The 15,994-nt window shown below is 36.4% G+C and overlaps 1 protein-coding gene across 1 annotated transcript in view; it reads right to left on the reverse strand.

Moving 5' to 3' along the window:
- The window catches only part of LOC121738852 (zwei Ig domain protein zig-8-like), a 50,323-nt gene extending 34,615 nt beyond the window's left edge, over positions 1-15,708 (reverse strand). The window contains exon 1 of the mRNA XM_042131116.1: positions 15,433-15,708. The gene's annotated coding sequence lies outside the window, so the exon portion shown is untranslated. The remainder of the gene's footprint in view (positions 1-15,432) is intronic.
- Between the last annotated feature and the right edge of the window lie 286 nt (positions 15,709-15,994).

Raw genomic sequence — 15,994 nt, forward strand, 5'->3', positions numbered from 1 at the left:
ACGTCACCCAATAAAAAGAAAATTACTCATTAAAACGAGGTTTATTTTATACTAGCTGTCCCGGCAAATTTTATTTTGACATATACTTAAATAATTTTTGGTATGAAAAACTGTGACACGAGAATTTTATATATTAGATTTTATACAAAAACGATTGTAATAATTAGTAGTTAGATTATAAGATCTGCTCTATTATTATAAACTGAACTTGAATAGAGTTTTATAAGCGTTTCAGTAGTTTCTTTACAACATCCCTTAACTGTTACTTTAACTAATAATGCTGTGTTTTAATAAAGTTTATACTTTGGCCCCTCTATTAAGTCCAATGACCCATGGGTTTGGAGAGCACTTAAAGGCTTAAGAGGAGCCGTGTATGTTGATACTGAGCAAGCAGGATGTGGCTTCCTAAGCAATTGTTTGCTTATTTCCTAAACCTGGCCTGTGACGAAGCCTTGGTTACTAAATCTTGTGCCTATTTTGGTAGCTTGATCAAACATTCACTTAGTTTTCTTTGTAGAGCTTAACGAGAATTTCTTTTTTAATCCTACTAATATTATAAAGGCGAAAGTTTGTTTGGATGTATGGATGTGTGGATGTATGGATGTTTGTTACTCTTTCACGCAAAAACTACAAAACGGATTTTAATGAAACTTTACGATAATATAGCTTATTGATGTATAATATAGCCTATTGATTGTGAATAACACATAGGCTACAATTTTAACCGACTTTCAAAATGGGGGAGGTGTTATGTTCGTTTTCTTATATTCAACGATTACTCCGCCGTTTGTTAACCGATTTTCAAAATTTTTCTTTTGCTATATAGGGTATTATCGCAATTTGGTATTATATTCACAAAAGTGGTGATCTGATGAAGGATCCATAAGTAATCGAGGGAACTCCTCAAAACTTAAAGGGAAACATGTGGTGACTTCGGTTTCGTGAGAAGTATTCTAAGCATATGCTACAAACAAGTAAGATTTTGCACCGAGGTATACCTGGTATAGCGTGGTTCGGAAGGTGCTGAGAGAACTCCTGATTCTTTACAGATACAAGTTTGGGAGTTTCGGCGTTGTTTTAAGAACAGAAAGCATATGCTACTATGCAAATTACATTCATCATCATCATCATCATCATCACTACCATATTATACCATTTCATAGTCTTTTAGATCGAGACTCGAGTTTGTTAAGCGTAAATTAAAAATAATCTATACCTTCCTAATATTATAAACCTGAAGAGTATGTTTGCTTGAACGCGTCAATCTCAGGAACTACAGGTCCGATTTAAAAACTTATCTCAGTGTTAGATAGATAATTTATCGAGTAAGACTATAGGCTATATTACATTATCACTCTAAGACTAATACGACCGAAGAAACTCAGGAAAATGTGGGAAGAACGGAAATATTTTTTTATGGGAAAATGTACGGTTTCTGTAAAATTCCTAATTTACGCAGGCGAAGCCGCGCGGGACATCTAGTGTAAATATAAAGTTGATTTTCTCTCTGTTGACATAACGAAAACGCCCACGACTTCTCTATCAGCCGTCTTCAAGGCGCCCCAGATAAGTTTTACAAGTTGTTATGCAGTATACACTCCAACGTACGTATATGTCGCCGTGGCGTCACGGGATAGAGGTTCACTCATGATTATTAATCAGAGATAGATAAGTCACAGGTAAATACAGCTACACTTTTTATAGTTTTCGGTTTGGGTTCACAAAGGTTGCCTGCAGATAATGTTCACAGTTTTACTTCACAATAATTGTCTCTAGTTTGTAGATAACTGTTACTGATGACTCGTAGCAGTAAAGCTTAGGCCAAACCTACGTGACCAGGCGACTGCGAAGCGGAGCGTCAAGTTGTCAAATGTGTTTTTTGTATACAAAACACACATTTGACAACTTGACGCTCCGCTTCGCAGTCGCCTGGTCGCGTAGGTTTGGCCTTAGCTTTAGTCTCTTGATACTCGATGATACTAACTAGCATTATCTCTAGCAAGGTTGGATAAGGTCTGACTCTATAGTCTACACCAGGGGTTCCCAATCTTTTCCAGCTTGTGGCGCAGTTGCACGTCACAATATTTTGTCACGGCGCCCTACTCTTTACTTTGTATTAGTTATTAGTTAATCATCTATCTGCTTTACACAAGTCATATAAAAATTTAATTTTATATTATTTGTGGTTTAGGATAATGGTGGAGGATAGACTCACGTCGCCGCAATTGCCTTTCCACGGCGCACCAGGGCACCGCAGCGCACACTTTGGGAACCCCTGGTTTATACAATACAATATGACGTTACTTTATACTGGGGTTTCACCCCACTCGTTCATGCCTCCGCGTCACTTATTTCCTAGTACAGACAATAATTCAATGTCCAAAAATATAAAACAATGATAAACTTAAACACAAAGACGGACTTCCACTGTGCGTGGAGCGTATTACATTCATACAATTAACGCAAGAAAGAGTTTAGAATATTAACATATTGTATTTAGGACATTTAGGAATTCTCGTATTTCAATAAAAATTATAATCCCACCAAAAACATTTTCATGTAAAAATGTTGCCAAGATGAGAACATAATATTATAGTTCGTCGTGTCAAAAAGTAGTGAGATTTCATGTAGAGCCAAGTTTCTAACCTTACATACTCAACCCTAGTAGATGTTTGATTTGAGATTTCACATAACATTATAGTTTAAGGATCAATTCACAGCGAACCGAATGGAGATAATCAGCGACTTGGCGGTTGTTGGTTGTAGTTTACTTGGCGGTCCCCCGACACATCGTGACAACAATTATGGACTAAAATATTACTTTACACAAGTTAGGAATTATTTGAACTTAAAGGCAGTAGGTAAATATTATTTCATTACCTACTTTTTAAAGTTGTTTGGCGGGGTTTTTTTTTTAAATTCTTAATAATTTAAAAAAATGTATAAGTAAGCTTTTACTAACGCCACCGTTCACAAAGTCGCAGGTAACGCCGAGTATAACATACCTACTAAATACATTTTACATGGGTAGCGCAGGGTAACCCCCATTTAGTGTGAATCTGACACACTTTTTTGCTTCATCTATATTCATGCCTAACCCTTTTCAAACTCGCCATGGGGTACTGTTGATTATTTTGTGTTTCTATGGCTATAAAATTGGTAATTTTTGTCACAAGAAACAACGTATTATTAATTTTTAACTGTGACCTAACAATTTGGGGGCACGGGAGTGCCCCCGCCAAGATGAGCCAAGCGAAGCGCGCAAGGGCACTACCTACCTACCTTTTCTCGAAACGTTTCGTCGTATTTTTGAACCCCCGTAACTTTGGTTTGAATAATGCCAGATAGTTGATTGAAATTTTTAAGATATAATAACATGTGTATAGTTATTAAATGCGCAAATTTTGAATATCGTAGCTATTATACTTTAGATTTTATAGGTGTCCAAAAATCCACAATTTGGTCACTGACTCACCGATCATCAAAACTGTTAGGGTACTTCCTGAAGTCTTAGAAAGATGAAATTCGGTATGTAACATAATATTAGTACTTAAACAACATAAAAATTATCAAACCCAACTTAACCTATATCTGTACCATTATAGAGCAAAATTAGGCAAAAATTTGTGTTTTTTGTATGGGAGCCCCCTTTAATTTTTTATTTTATTTTAATTATATTATTAAATATTAAAGAAGACATATAAATAAGGACTTTGAAAAAAATTCAAGTACCTATCTGTTGCCATTATTTATATAGAGCAAAAAAGGCCAAAAAAATCACGTTTGTTGTATGGGAGCCCCCCTTAAATATAAATTTCATTTTGTTTTTAGTACTTGTTATTACAGCGGCAACAGATGTACATAATCTGTGAAAATTTCAACTCTCTAGCTATTACCGTTCTTAAGTTACAGCCTGGAGACAGACAGACGCACAGACATCGAAGTCTCAGTAATAGGGTCCCGTTTCTACCCTATGGGTACGGAACCATAAAAAATGAACTTAAAGAAAAAACAACGTAAACCAGCCTACAAAAAGAAATGAAATCCCACCAAAAACATTTTCATGTAAAAATGTTGCCAAGATGAGAACATAATATTATAGTTCGTCGTATATAATTTATTTAACTTTTCAATTGTGGAGATAGATTTAAATAATTTTATTTATATTCTATTACAAGTAATAATTACAAATGCCTCCGTAGTCTAGTGGTATAGAGCGCGACTCTTGACTTGGAGGTCGTGGGTTCGATTCCCGCTTTGGAAACATGTTATTTCCAAGTTTGGTTAGGGCAATGCAGGCTGATCACCTGATTGTCTGACAAGTAAGATGATCCATGCGTCGGATGGGCATGCAAAAAGTCGGTCCTGCGCCTGATCTCTCACCGGTCGTGTCGGTCTTCCGTCCCACTGGCTTATGAGAGTAAAGGAATAGAGAGTGCTCTTGTGTACTGCGCACACACTTGGACACCACTGCGTAGTTGGCCTGGTTTCAATAAAACCAGCCACCGTCACTGAAACCGGTGTGGGAGCTATTATTATTATTATTAATAATAATTATAAAAGAACATTCTAATGTTTACAATATTATTTTGCTATTAAAACCTGCAAAAATTATAACGGTACCTATATAGATTTTCACATTGCCCTTTAGCAAAAAGAAATCACCTCTTTAACATAACATTTGGTCTAACAGCTGTGAGCTGTGACCTACATAAGTTATTTCCTATTAAAATTATTACTCACTTTATCGAAATAATAAAACATTTCAAGCATAAAATAAACCCTCAAACTTGCCCTCGTAATAAAATTATTTCAATCACCGATGAACGCTTGCTGTATTCAAAGCACCATCAAAGTCAATAATATTTTTCAAACAAAAGGGAGTAACGCTACTCTGGTTTCATTCTTATTTTTATACGGGCTTACTTTTAAGACCTTTGTTCGAGTGGAAATGAAAAAGTTGGGGAAAAAACCTATAATTGGCACTCTTCTAGCCGAGTTTTATAGTAACAATGATAGAATAAGCATCACAGTTCCGTAATTATTCTTACACAGACAAAAATATGTGCGTAGAAATTATTATTTATTTGACTTACTAATCTTAATAATTTCAATATTTTTAATTCAATCAAATCATTAATAGAAAAAAATAGATTTGAACATATATTACGGCTAATAGCCGAAGTGCGGCTACACCTAGTTTTACCCGGCTACAACTAGGTGCAGCCGGCCACATGCGGTTAAACTTAGGTGTATCCTACTTATCTTCGGTTACAACTAGGTTTAGCCTTCGTTATAGCGGCTAGAACTAGGTGCAGCCAAACGCCGGTGGTTAAGAGGATTCCACACCGCCCTTTTTTCCATACAAACGTTGTCCCCTGTTTCCTCCCTGGATAATGCTAGTAGAGTTATAATTTTTTTCCTGAATATCTACGGCCACTAATACAATGTCCCTATGTTTTCTTTTATTATTAAATAAGATATGAACGTTCAAGAACCCAAAAAAATGGCCAGATTTTCCACTGTGTTCAAACGTCCAGAAAACAGATTTGGCTAGATTATACAAAAAAAAACAAAATATAGGAACACAGCTCAAGCCTTTTTTTAATCTTTAATGAAAAAAGTACTTAAATCGGTTAAGTTTTGGAGAAGGAATCAGGGGACAACGAATCGTTGATTTTCTGGATTTTCTGCAGTTGTCTCTATCGCGTTCTGCGGTATAGGCTTGAGGTAAGGGAGACAGTTATAGATATTACACGTACTTTTTTTTCATTTCTCTAGCCCCTGTTGTATCCTCTTAAACTTAGGTGTATCCTATTTATCATCGGCTAGAACTAGGTTTTCAGTTTGTTTTGAGATTCTAATTTTGCGTTTCCCGATTAATTCGATTACATGGAATAAATAAAAGACGGAGTGACATTTATTATTTATTATTATTATTTGACAGGCAAATATCTTTTAACAAAAAAGGAGTTATTATAAGTAATTAAAACACAAAATATTATAAACTAGTTATCCCGCGCGGCTTCGCCAGCGTAAATTAGGAATTTTACGGAAACCGTACATTTTCCCATAAAAAATAGCGTATGTCCCTACTCCCTTCACGTGGTCACTCTACAGGGTGTAACAAAAATAAGTGATAATACTTTAGGGTGTGTACGTGTTCCTTGTAGAGAGTTCACTGTAAAAGTAGCAGCGCTGAAAGACCAAATTTTTTTTTCACTTTTGTATGGGGAAACTCGTGACGCTTGGGCCCTTGCCCATACAAAAGTGAAAAAAAATGTCGTCTTTCCGAGCTGCTGCTTTCACAAAGAACTCTCTACAAGGAACACGTACAGACCCTAAAGTATTATCACTTATTTTTGTTACACACTGTATATCTGTGCAAATATTGCCATAAAGAATTGCTCCAGTAGTTCGTGAGATAAACCCTTTCTAATATTTCCCCCGTTTTTACCACATTTTCCTGAGTTTCTTCTTAGCGTGAATTATCACGCTAAGACTAATACGACCGAAGAAACTAGGCTATAGGCCTATATTATATTAATATAGCCTAGCTATAGCCTTACTCGATAAATGAGCTACCATTGAAATAAGTTTTTAAATCGGACCTGTAGTTCCTGAGATTAGCGCGTGCAAGCAAACATACTCTTCAGGTTTAAAATATTAAGTATAGATTTTTTTAAATTATAACTTGACAAACTCTAATCTCTCTCGATCTAAAAGACTATGAAAAGTACCAATAACAGGATAATAATAGGCTCATAAAGTAATTCCTAAAACTACGCTGAAACTCCCAAATTCATCCCCTATTTTAACCCCTTGGAGGTGGAATTGATCAAAATCCTTTCTTAGCGGATGCCTACGTTATAACATCTACCTGCGTGCCAAATTTCAGCCCGATCCGTCCAGTGGTTTGGGCTGTGCGTTGATAGATCACTATGTCAATCAGTTTGTTCAATCAGCCTTCGAGTTTTATATATATAGATTCTAACTGCAGTAGGTCAACAATTAAAACAATAATTCTAAAAATATTTGTTTTCAAATACAGAAGTAAAACTCTTTTTTATTTAATTTTAATTACCATATTGTAACAAGCAATATTTGAATAACAGAGGCATAAATAGAAACTAATTTTATAAATCTCAAATACTATACAATTTTACGAATGACACACGTGGGGAATGTATCCTGATTCCTGAATAAAAATATTGAAATACAAATGCTTGCGTTTTAAAATACTGGATCTGGCGATTTCATTCTCGAACGATTAAATTTAAAAATATAGACGGAAACGGCACCACTTATACATAATATGGACTGGGTCGTGGGGCTATTCGTAGCGAATCAATATGTCGATTATCCTAAACTATAATCTTAATTTTAATACGGTATTAAAGTTTCGGTGCAGTTTTATTCTGTCTTATTAAGGTCGCTACTACTACCCCCATTATGCGTACGCGCGCGCTTAACGTTTTAAAACCAGCCTAAAAATTTATATTATGTGGCACTCGGGGACTGCCGCGGTAAAGCTATTGCATAGCATTTTTTCAACTTATGCAATTAAAATTCGCATACGTCTAATCGCACGTACACAAACACTGTGCCGAAGTCTGGCAACGCCGCACTGAATTTTGGGCTTTTATAATTTTGGACGTGGCGGTAATATCGTGGACGTGCGCGGTAAAACGATAGCATAGGGAAGTAAAATGTATAGGAATATAATAATATGAAGACGCTTTTTAACCGACTTCCAAAAAACGAGGACTTGTTCAACGATTACTTCGCCGTTTGTGAACTGATTTTCGAAATTTTTGTTTTGTTGTATTAGGTTCCACTCCAATTTTGTTCCATTTTCATAAAAATTGTGATCTGATGATGAATCTTCATCATTTTGAAGTCAGGACCAGATAACTGAATCGTCAGTTCTCTGACAGAATATTTGAAACTTTTGGAACTGGCACCGACTTCAAAATGATGAAGATTGAGTACAGAAATAGTTGAGGTTTAGCCGAATTCGGAAAAAGGCACTATTAGATAGGAAAAATTATTTAATACTTTTTAGTTCATATTATAAGGATGTAATTATTGTTTTTACCTTGGAAGTCGGTTTTAATTTTTTGTTAAAAATAATAAGAAATTTCCGTCGACGATAACTTTTTAACATGCACGTTTAACGTGGGAGAGCCATGCTTCGGCACGAATGGGCCGGCTCGACCGGAGAAATACCACGTTCTCACAGAAAACCGGCGTGAAACAGCGCTTACGCTGTGTTTCGCCGAGTGAGTGAGTTTACCGGGGGCCCAATCCCCTACCCTATTCCCTTCCCTACCCTCCCCTATTCCTTTCCCTTCTTATCCCTACCCTCCCCTATTACCCTTATTCCCTCTTAAAAGGCCGGCAACGCACCTGCAGCTCTTCTGATGCTGCGAGTGTCCATGGGCGACGGAAGTTGCTTTCCATCAGGTGACCCGTTTGCTCGTTTGCCCCCTTATTTCATAAAAAAAAAAAACGTTAGAGGTCATCACGACTAGGGATTGCAATCCGGCGTCATTTTCTATCCGGACCGGATTTGACCGGATTCCTATTAATTATATCCTTAGCGATACCAAATCAGCTGTCACCCTTAGTTCACCATATCCTCTAGCAGTGCAAACAAGGGTGGCCCTACGAAAAGCTGCATCGCAAAGGCGGGAGGTTTCCCTGTTTTGGATCAAGGCACACGCAGGGTTGACGAATTAGCCAAGGAGGCCGCGCTGGGATTAAAAAGAAAGCCTGACTACGATCTGTGTCCTGTTTCATTCGTTAAACGTATCTTAAGAGTGGATACGATTGAGGAATGGGACAGAAGCTTTTTCACAAGTGGTAACGCATTTAAAGTTAGTTATTCATGCAACAACCATATCAGTTTGCCACCAATTGCTAACACCGGATCCCGTCGCCGGATCCGGTATATTGGGACCGGATCCGGTACTAGTAAAATGGTGCTGGATCCGGCGAATTACCGGACCCGGTTTTCCGGATTGCAATCCCTAATCACGACGTCTGCACTCTAATTCTGAACCGTACAAAACGTCCGCGGTGCGTAAAATCATAGGAGCATTTAACGTACCCAACATTTTATCGTGTCGGCTTCCACGATAACGTGACGCCCAGAATTATAAAAGCCGCATCTCTATGCCACTCTCTAAAAAACTTGTGCACAGGGTACGTATCAGAAGAAAAGTTCTGCCTAAAATCGTGACAGTGCAGCGTCGTGACTCGTGAGTCGTGACGCAATATTATTATTATACCTCCACTCTTTTTCAAGACTTGACATTATCTCCATGAAATTTCACTCTTAAGGTGAACGCCCACTAAACGGAACCGAACGAACCGAACGAATCGAATTCCCAGAAGGCCTTACTGAGGTCCTGCCAGATTCGACCGATTCGACGCGGGCAAATGTGCGAGGTTTCATAGGATTTCATAAAAATAATTCTTAAATTCATTTCTTTCGGCTCGTTCCATTCTTTCGGCTCCGATAAGTGTGCGTTCACCTTTAAAGTCTTGACGCACCTCAAGAATTTTCGCTTCAAAATCTGTATATTTGGCATAAAATCTGTGTATTATAGGTTTATGATATTTGGCAATGAAAACTTGTAAGATAAACAGTTTAGTTCATCTGTGGCAATACAGAAAGAGATTTATAGAATAAATTTCTCACTTATAATAGAACAACAAAGATTGTTTGACCGTTTCTAAAAATGTGTAAACGCACCGGAAGTTTACAATAACTTCACCTCGATGTGTCTTAAATCTAAATGATATAGAACATAGGGTGGGATGTACTCGTAGGCTAATGTAATGCGTCGCAGCTGTATCGGTTAATATTCATAAAATTTTCTTAGAAACGGAAACATTATGAAGAGTAATACGCGGAAAACCGGAAAACGTTCTTTGTTTCTTTTTCATAAAATGTCAACCTTGGTTTGACGATGCGCAGATGGATGCCAAAACTAAACAAAGCAATATTAGTCGTACACACTTAAGACTTTTCTTGGCCTAGATACACATATTTTGTATGTTGTTATGTCGACCTAAATGATTTATTATGTGACTAAAACCACAATATTATTTTCAATTTTCTCGCAGTCTTTCATGCTACGGTATTCTTATTAAAAACGTTTTGCAATAAAAATAAATACTTCATTTTATGACCACTTCATTTTGGTACCCGAATACAAAAACGAAGGAATGCTTAATACTTAAATTCGATATAGAAAAGGTACGTAATTCAAATCGGACATTTCTTTGTAGACGAAGCAATTTTTATTGACTTCGGCAATCGTGCTCAGGGTTCGAATAAGTGTCGAATCACACCGATCCCGACTATGTGAATTAGGCTTAAGACATCAGATCGTGGAATATGAAAGAGACGTAATATAATACTACACATAACCCGAAATATACGTATAAACCACCATTTACCCTTGTGACGCTTGTCTGCAAATGAAAACAGGCGTTATTACTGTCGAGACTGTGGTGTAGGTCTGCAGACATATTTGTATGTAAATTACATAGCGCACATTAATGATTATTATAATTTGACAACATAACTCGAGTAGGTCAACTCATGATCTATATCTTGAGTAATGTTTCACGTCAAGTTATTTTCACTAATGAGGCTGAAATGGCTCTCAGCCGTCAAAAACACTGTACGCAAAATAGTTTGAATCTTGACAATATTATATTAGAGTGTAAGCTGAAAAAAAGTTATCGACCGACAGACATAATGCGCTAGTGGCAGAGTAGACAGATCTAAGGAAGGTACCTCGACTGCAAATAAACGGGCGAATATACGCGAGTTGGGCGTGACAGTCACTTTCAACATGTTGATGGCGTTTTTTTTCAAATAATTTTTTGAGTGTATATTATTATGTATGTACAAGTTTTTTGAACATAAGAAATAACTTCGTTCCATTCGGGTGTCCCTTGACACTTCTCAAGTTTTTTAATTGGTGTAGGTAGGGGCGGCATTGACTTCTGAATATTAATAGAAGCATAATATAAGCCGTAGATGTGAAACAGACTGTCTATGATGTGATAATTAAAAAGATTGTAACGCAAGGATTTCATCATCCTTGAAGGAATGTAATAGGGACATTTAAATTACTTTCAAATGACAAAAGCCCTAGATGCTAATCAATGTATTGTCAGTTTTTATTCACAGCTATCCCTAATTTTGTTCATGAAGTGCACCGATTAATAGGCGCCGATTCCAAATGAAATAAAGTTAATTAAACCAGAAAATCCGATGTATAGAGTCCTCGTAGCAATTAGTGAACATACCTTAATTGAAAGAGACCGTCGAAAGGATTTTAATTATTTTAAGACTAAAGACACACTGCGTCGTTGCGTTTCAATGCGTCACGGCAACGTCGACGCACCTATAGGCCACTCGATATAATAATTTGTGACCGATTTTTCGTAGCAGAAAAATAAAACATGTTGATTAAAACAAAATTATAGTAAAACACATTACACGTCAGGTACCAGTAATCTATATTATAAGGCTTAAGCCAAATCTACGCGACCACGCGACTGCGAAGCGGGAGCGTCAAGTGGTCGCGTAGGTTTGAACAAAGCTTAATATTAATACGCGAGCGAAAAAATTTGGATCCCTTTTGACGAAAAATGCGGAAACGTTGGTGAATGAAATTTTGCACAGTTATAGTATTAAATATGGCGAAAGAGTGCATCGAGCTAATATATTTTTTTAATTATTATGCTTTTATCATAACTAGAGATCGCCCAATGGTCGAAATTCGACCTTAGTTTCAACGACATTAGGACTACTACGGTAGCTATATTTTGTAAAAAATATTGACTTTATCATTTGTTTTCCAACTCTTGTCTCTAGGACTTAGCTGATCTCAGACTGGCCGTGTAAGCATTGTCTAATAGTATCTTAGATTTAAAAAAAAACTATAATCCATTCTCAATTTGTCAACTTGTTGTCAACAGACTTCAACCATAAATAAAAGAGTATAATTTGTATGTATAGGCTTGTCACTCAAAAATCTGTCATTTCTCAAGTGTGTGTGTGTGTGTTGTAATGTTTTATTTGTTAAAAAAATTTATGATAAAAGCATAATTTCAAAATAATATTAGCTCGATGCACTCCTTCACCATAATTATAAACTATAACTGTGCAAAATTTCATTCACGTACGTTTCCCCATTTTTGTCAAAAGGGATACAAAGTTTTTGGCTCACGTATTAATATATAGATTTTTTTAACAAATAAAATATTACACACACTACAACATACACACTAGGAAATTTCGATTGACAAGTCTATACACACGAATTGTACTCTTTTATTTATGGTTGAAGTTTGTTATCAAATTAGATTAGATTTTATTTTTAATTGAATCTTAAATACTGCATTACACAATTATTACACGGCCAGTCTGTCATCACTTAACCGTATTAGCCCGGCCGCACATTGTCGGAATTCTGATCAGAAACATTTGAATTCCGCCGGATCGCCACCCCGCACACTATCCGAAATATCCTTCCGGCGAGTTCGTGCTCACTCGGCTCAGTACAAAATGTAAGAGACAGCGCGGACGTTCAACTGTTTCTGATCAGAAATGTCGTACAATGTGCGGCCGGGCTTAATCTGAGCCTGTTGCAGGAATTATGTCTTAAAAATATTAAAGTCAATATTTTGACAATAGAATATCAATAGAAAAGCGTTGAAGTTTCAAACTTATACCTAATTAAATTTTTTATTTGAGGTCGAATTTCGACCATTGGGCGATCTCTAGTTATAATTAAATTCCAATAATTGTCCATTATTATTTATTCGATTCCGATTAAGCCCGGCACATTGTCCGAAATTTCTGATCGAAAAAATTCGGACGCCCGCCGGAACGCACTCTGTTCATACATTTTGTTGTAGACCCCGCACACTATCAGAATTTCTTACGTGTAAAAATGTATGAGCGGGGCGGAGCATCCGAATTTTTTTGATCAGAAATTCGGGTAATGTGCGGCCGGGCTAGAAATATCACGTGCCTGTTCATATAGCATTCGCGTCCGATGACATCATCGGACGCGATGTTTTGACGGTCAGTGGAACGCTAAGGGTCAATTCAGACCGAAACGCGACGCGTAGATGCATTTCTAAATTTGTGTGGATTTGACATATTTGCAAGACGTCGCATAATCTGTCAATTTAGCACAAATTTAGAAATGCATCTACGCGTCGCGTTGAGGTCTGAATCAACCCTAAATGAGTATGACGCGTTGTTCTGTCACGGACTGTGACATCACGCGTTGACGCGACGCAGATGTGGCGTAATTTCATTGCAACGACGCAACGCATCGTAAGCTGGCCTGTAAGGCTTAATTTGAATTCTCTCCCGAAATTATCGGAACGTTTAAAGACCAATACAATAATAAATAATTATATTTTAATTCTGTTTTCGTTCTAAATTCCTTGGTCTCATTCATTAATCATTTCAAGGCGAATTTTCAGGTTCAAGAGTGATATTTCAATGGAATTTTTCGTCGCCAAATTGAGGCCTCTTATTAAATATTGTTATTGCGGTATTTTTAAACTTTGCTCGGTTTCGTACTTATATAAAATTAAAAGATTATTTGTGGTTATGGTAATTTTTATTAGTGGTTATTTAAATTAAGTACGTTGATTTTAATATAATTTGTCCTAGATACTTAATTTTCCAAACAAACAAACAGTTTAATTATTCATGATCATTGTGTGAAATCATCAATCAATGTTTGTGGACTAAGAATGAAACCATATTCCATTGTTTCATAACCTCATTGTCTTTAAATTATTAACTATCGCTGTCTGCTATTTCATAATATCTCTTCGCATAGATGTATAAAGTGATAGACATTGCATATAGAAGACAAAAACAATTTAGTGTGGTTTAAGGGTAATCTTAACTTTTCCTTAAAATCGAAACGACGCGACGTGATAATTAATAAATTTTGCTAGTGTGGCGGTACCCACAATTCGCCTAACATTCCTGCATCGCGCTATCAAAGTTTTCTGAGCGCGTTGGTATATATACGACAGCTGACCTGGGCTTTGACCTGACCGAGCATACCACCTCGCTCGGTCGGAAGATCTTCCTTTGTGGCCACCACTCATATTCCCACACTAGTATTAAGATTCTGTCAAATGAAATAAAGCGTAATATTTATCTTCAATGGTAATATAATTATTGAAACCAATCCTGAATTTTCTACTTATCTTGAATTTTCAATTTTCTTGTCTTGAGTTTTAAGATTTCTTTCGATAATTTTATGTAGAGTTATTTTAATTAGAATTTCTCTTGATTTTACTTGGGATTGGTTTGGTGGGAATCTTTGGCATTGGGTTTTTAATTATTATTACAATAATAGAATCTCGAACTACAACCTAATTTAAATGCACGGTTCAATGTGGTAAGAGCTAACTAAATCGTGAATTTTTTTAATGGAAATTATTGCAACCCTATAGAAACCAATATAATATAATTAAAATCATACAAGACTGTCACATATCAAGTTTATATTATATAATATAGGCCAAGTATCTGTTTACTGGAATATATTAAATTTGCTCGAGGCAGGTATCGTATTTATGAAAGGAAATCCGATAAGGACCAGCGTCCCTTTTCTATTTGAAAGCCGGAAATGTAAGACTCAGAGGTTTGCTTAAATCATGATTAATGTTAAATCTAGACTACTTAGACTTAAATGGAGACGTCCATAGGCTGATCGCCCTTATCGTGCTTTTGTCTCTTTTATAAAATTATTTGTTGAAAGGAAGAAAAATTCATCTTATTCTAGTCTTAGTACATCACGCCTTTTTATCTTTACAATTATTAATTTATGTTAATATATTATAAGTAGGTTAAAAACTTTGCTAATATGCTCTAAATGACAAGGATAAAACAGAGAAAAGTGAGTGAGAACGCTTATTACTTTGATCAATATGTTAAAATCAGTATTTAGCTTTGTCCGCACTGTGCCTTTTTCTGTTCGTCAATTGATTGCATTATAGCGCAGTCAACAGCGAACGTGAGGCATGCCCGCGACGCATGCCGTGTGCCGTATCCAAAAGACAAAAATGACAATGTTGGCGAACGCTCGTTGACGCATTCAATTATTGAATGCGCCAAAACGAAAGTTGAATGAAAGAAGGTGACGAAAATTGAAGACGAAAGCGCATAGTGTGGACATAGCTTTTGAACATTTTGAATTACAACTTGCGTCTTAGCATACACACGCATACACACACACATCTCATGCTCGTGGTATTTTTATGAAAATAATAAATACTTAAATTAGAATAAATATCATAGAATCTTTAAAATGTAATAAATCAACTAGGCTTATTAATTACCAAAAAAAATTAAAATTCGCTTACCAGTTTCGATCTCATTCACGCCGAAAACAAGTCTTTACAGAATAAAAACAATCTTCTATAAAAAACGCAAGTCATTATCATCGCTTATCAATTTACCAAAACACTGAACACTTAAACAATACACTTAAAACAAGGGAAAAACAAAAGAACAAAACACTCCACTTTCGCAACTTTTAAATTGGAAGTGTCACTTTGGCACAAAGAAATGTTTATGGGGCGAGTTTCGCAAGTTCGTGCGTCGTCGGATTTTGCTCGTTACGGGTGCCCCTAGTGCTGGTCGGTATACCACTGCGAGGCTGGACTCAGGCGCGCTTGCGTGGCTTTGCACCAATACACTCTGCACTCATGATACATTTCTGCTTCAATTAATTCCTGCTCCATACTCCATTACACCTTCACTAGCTGGTCTCATCTATTACAGCTTTATTAATTTTAATAACTAATAGCCCTTTCGAGACTTGGTCTGTATCCATTTGGACGCGGCACTCGTAGATTAGGCTACAGAGGAAGGAAAGACTACATCTTGTAGATAAGAAAATTTTAATGTTGTTTGAATATTCTA

Source organism: Aricia agestis, chromosome 2 (genome assembly GCF_905147365.1).
Source record: "Aricia agestis chromosome 2, ilAriAges1.1, whole genome shotgun sequence".
Lineage (NCBI taxonomy): Eukaryota > Metazoa > Arthropoda > Insecta > Lepidoptera > Lycaenidae > Aricia > Aricia agestis.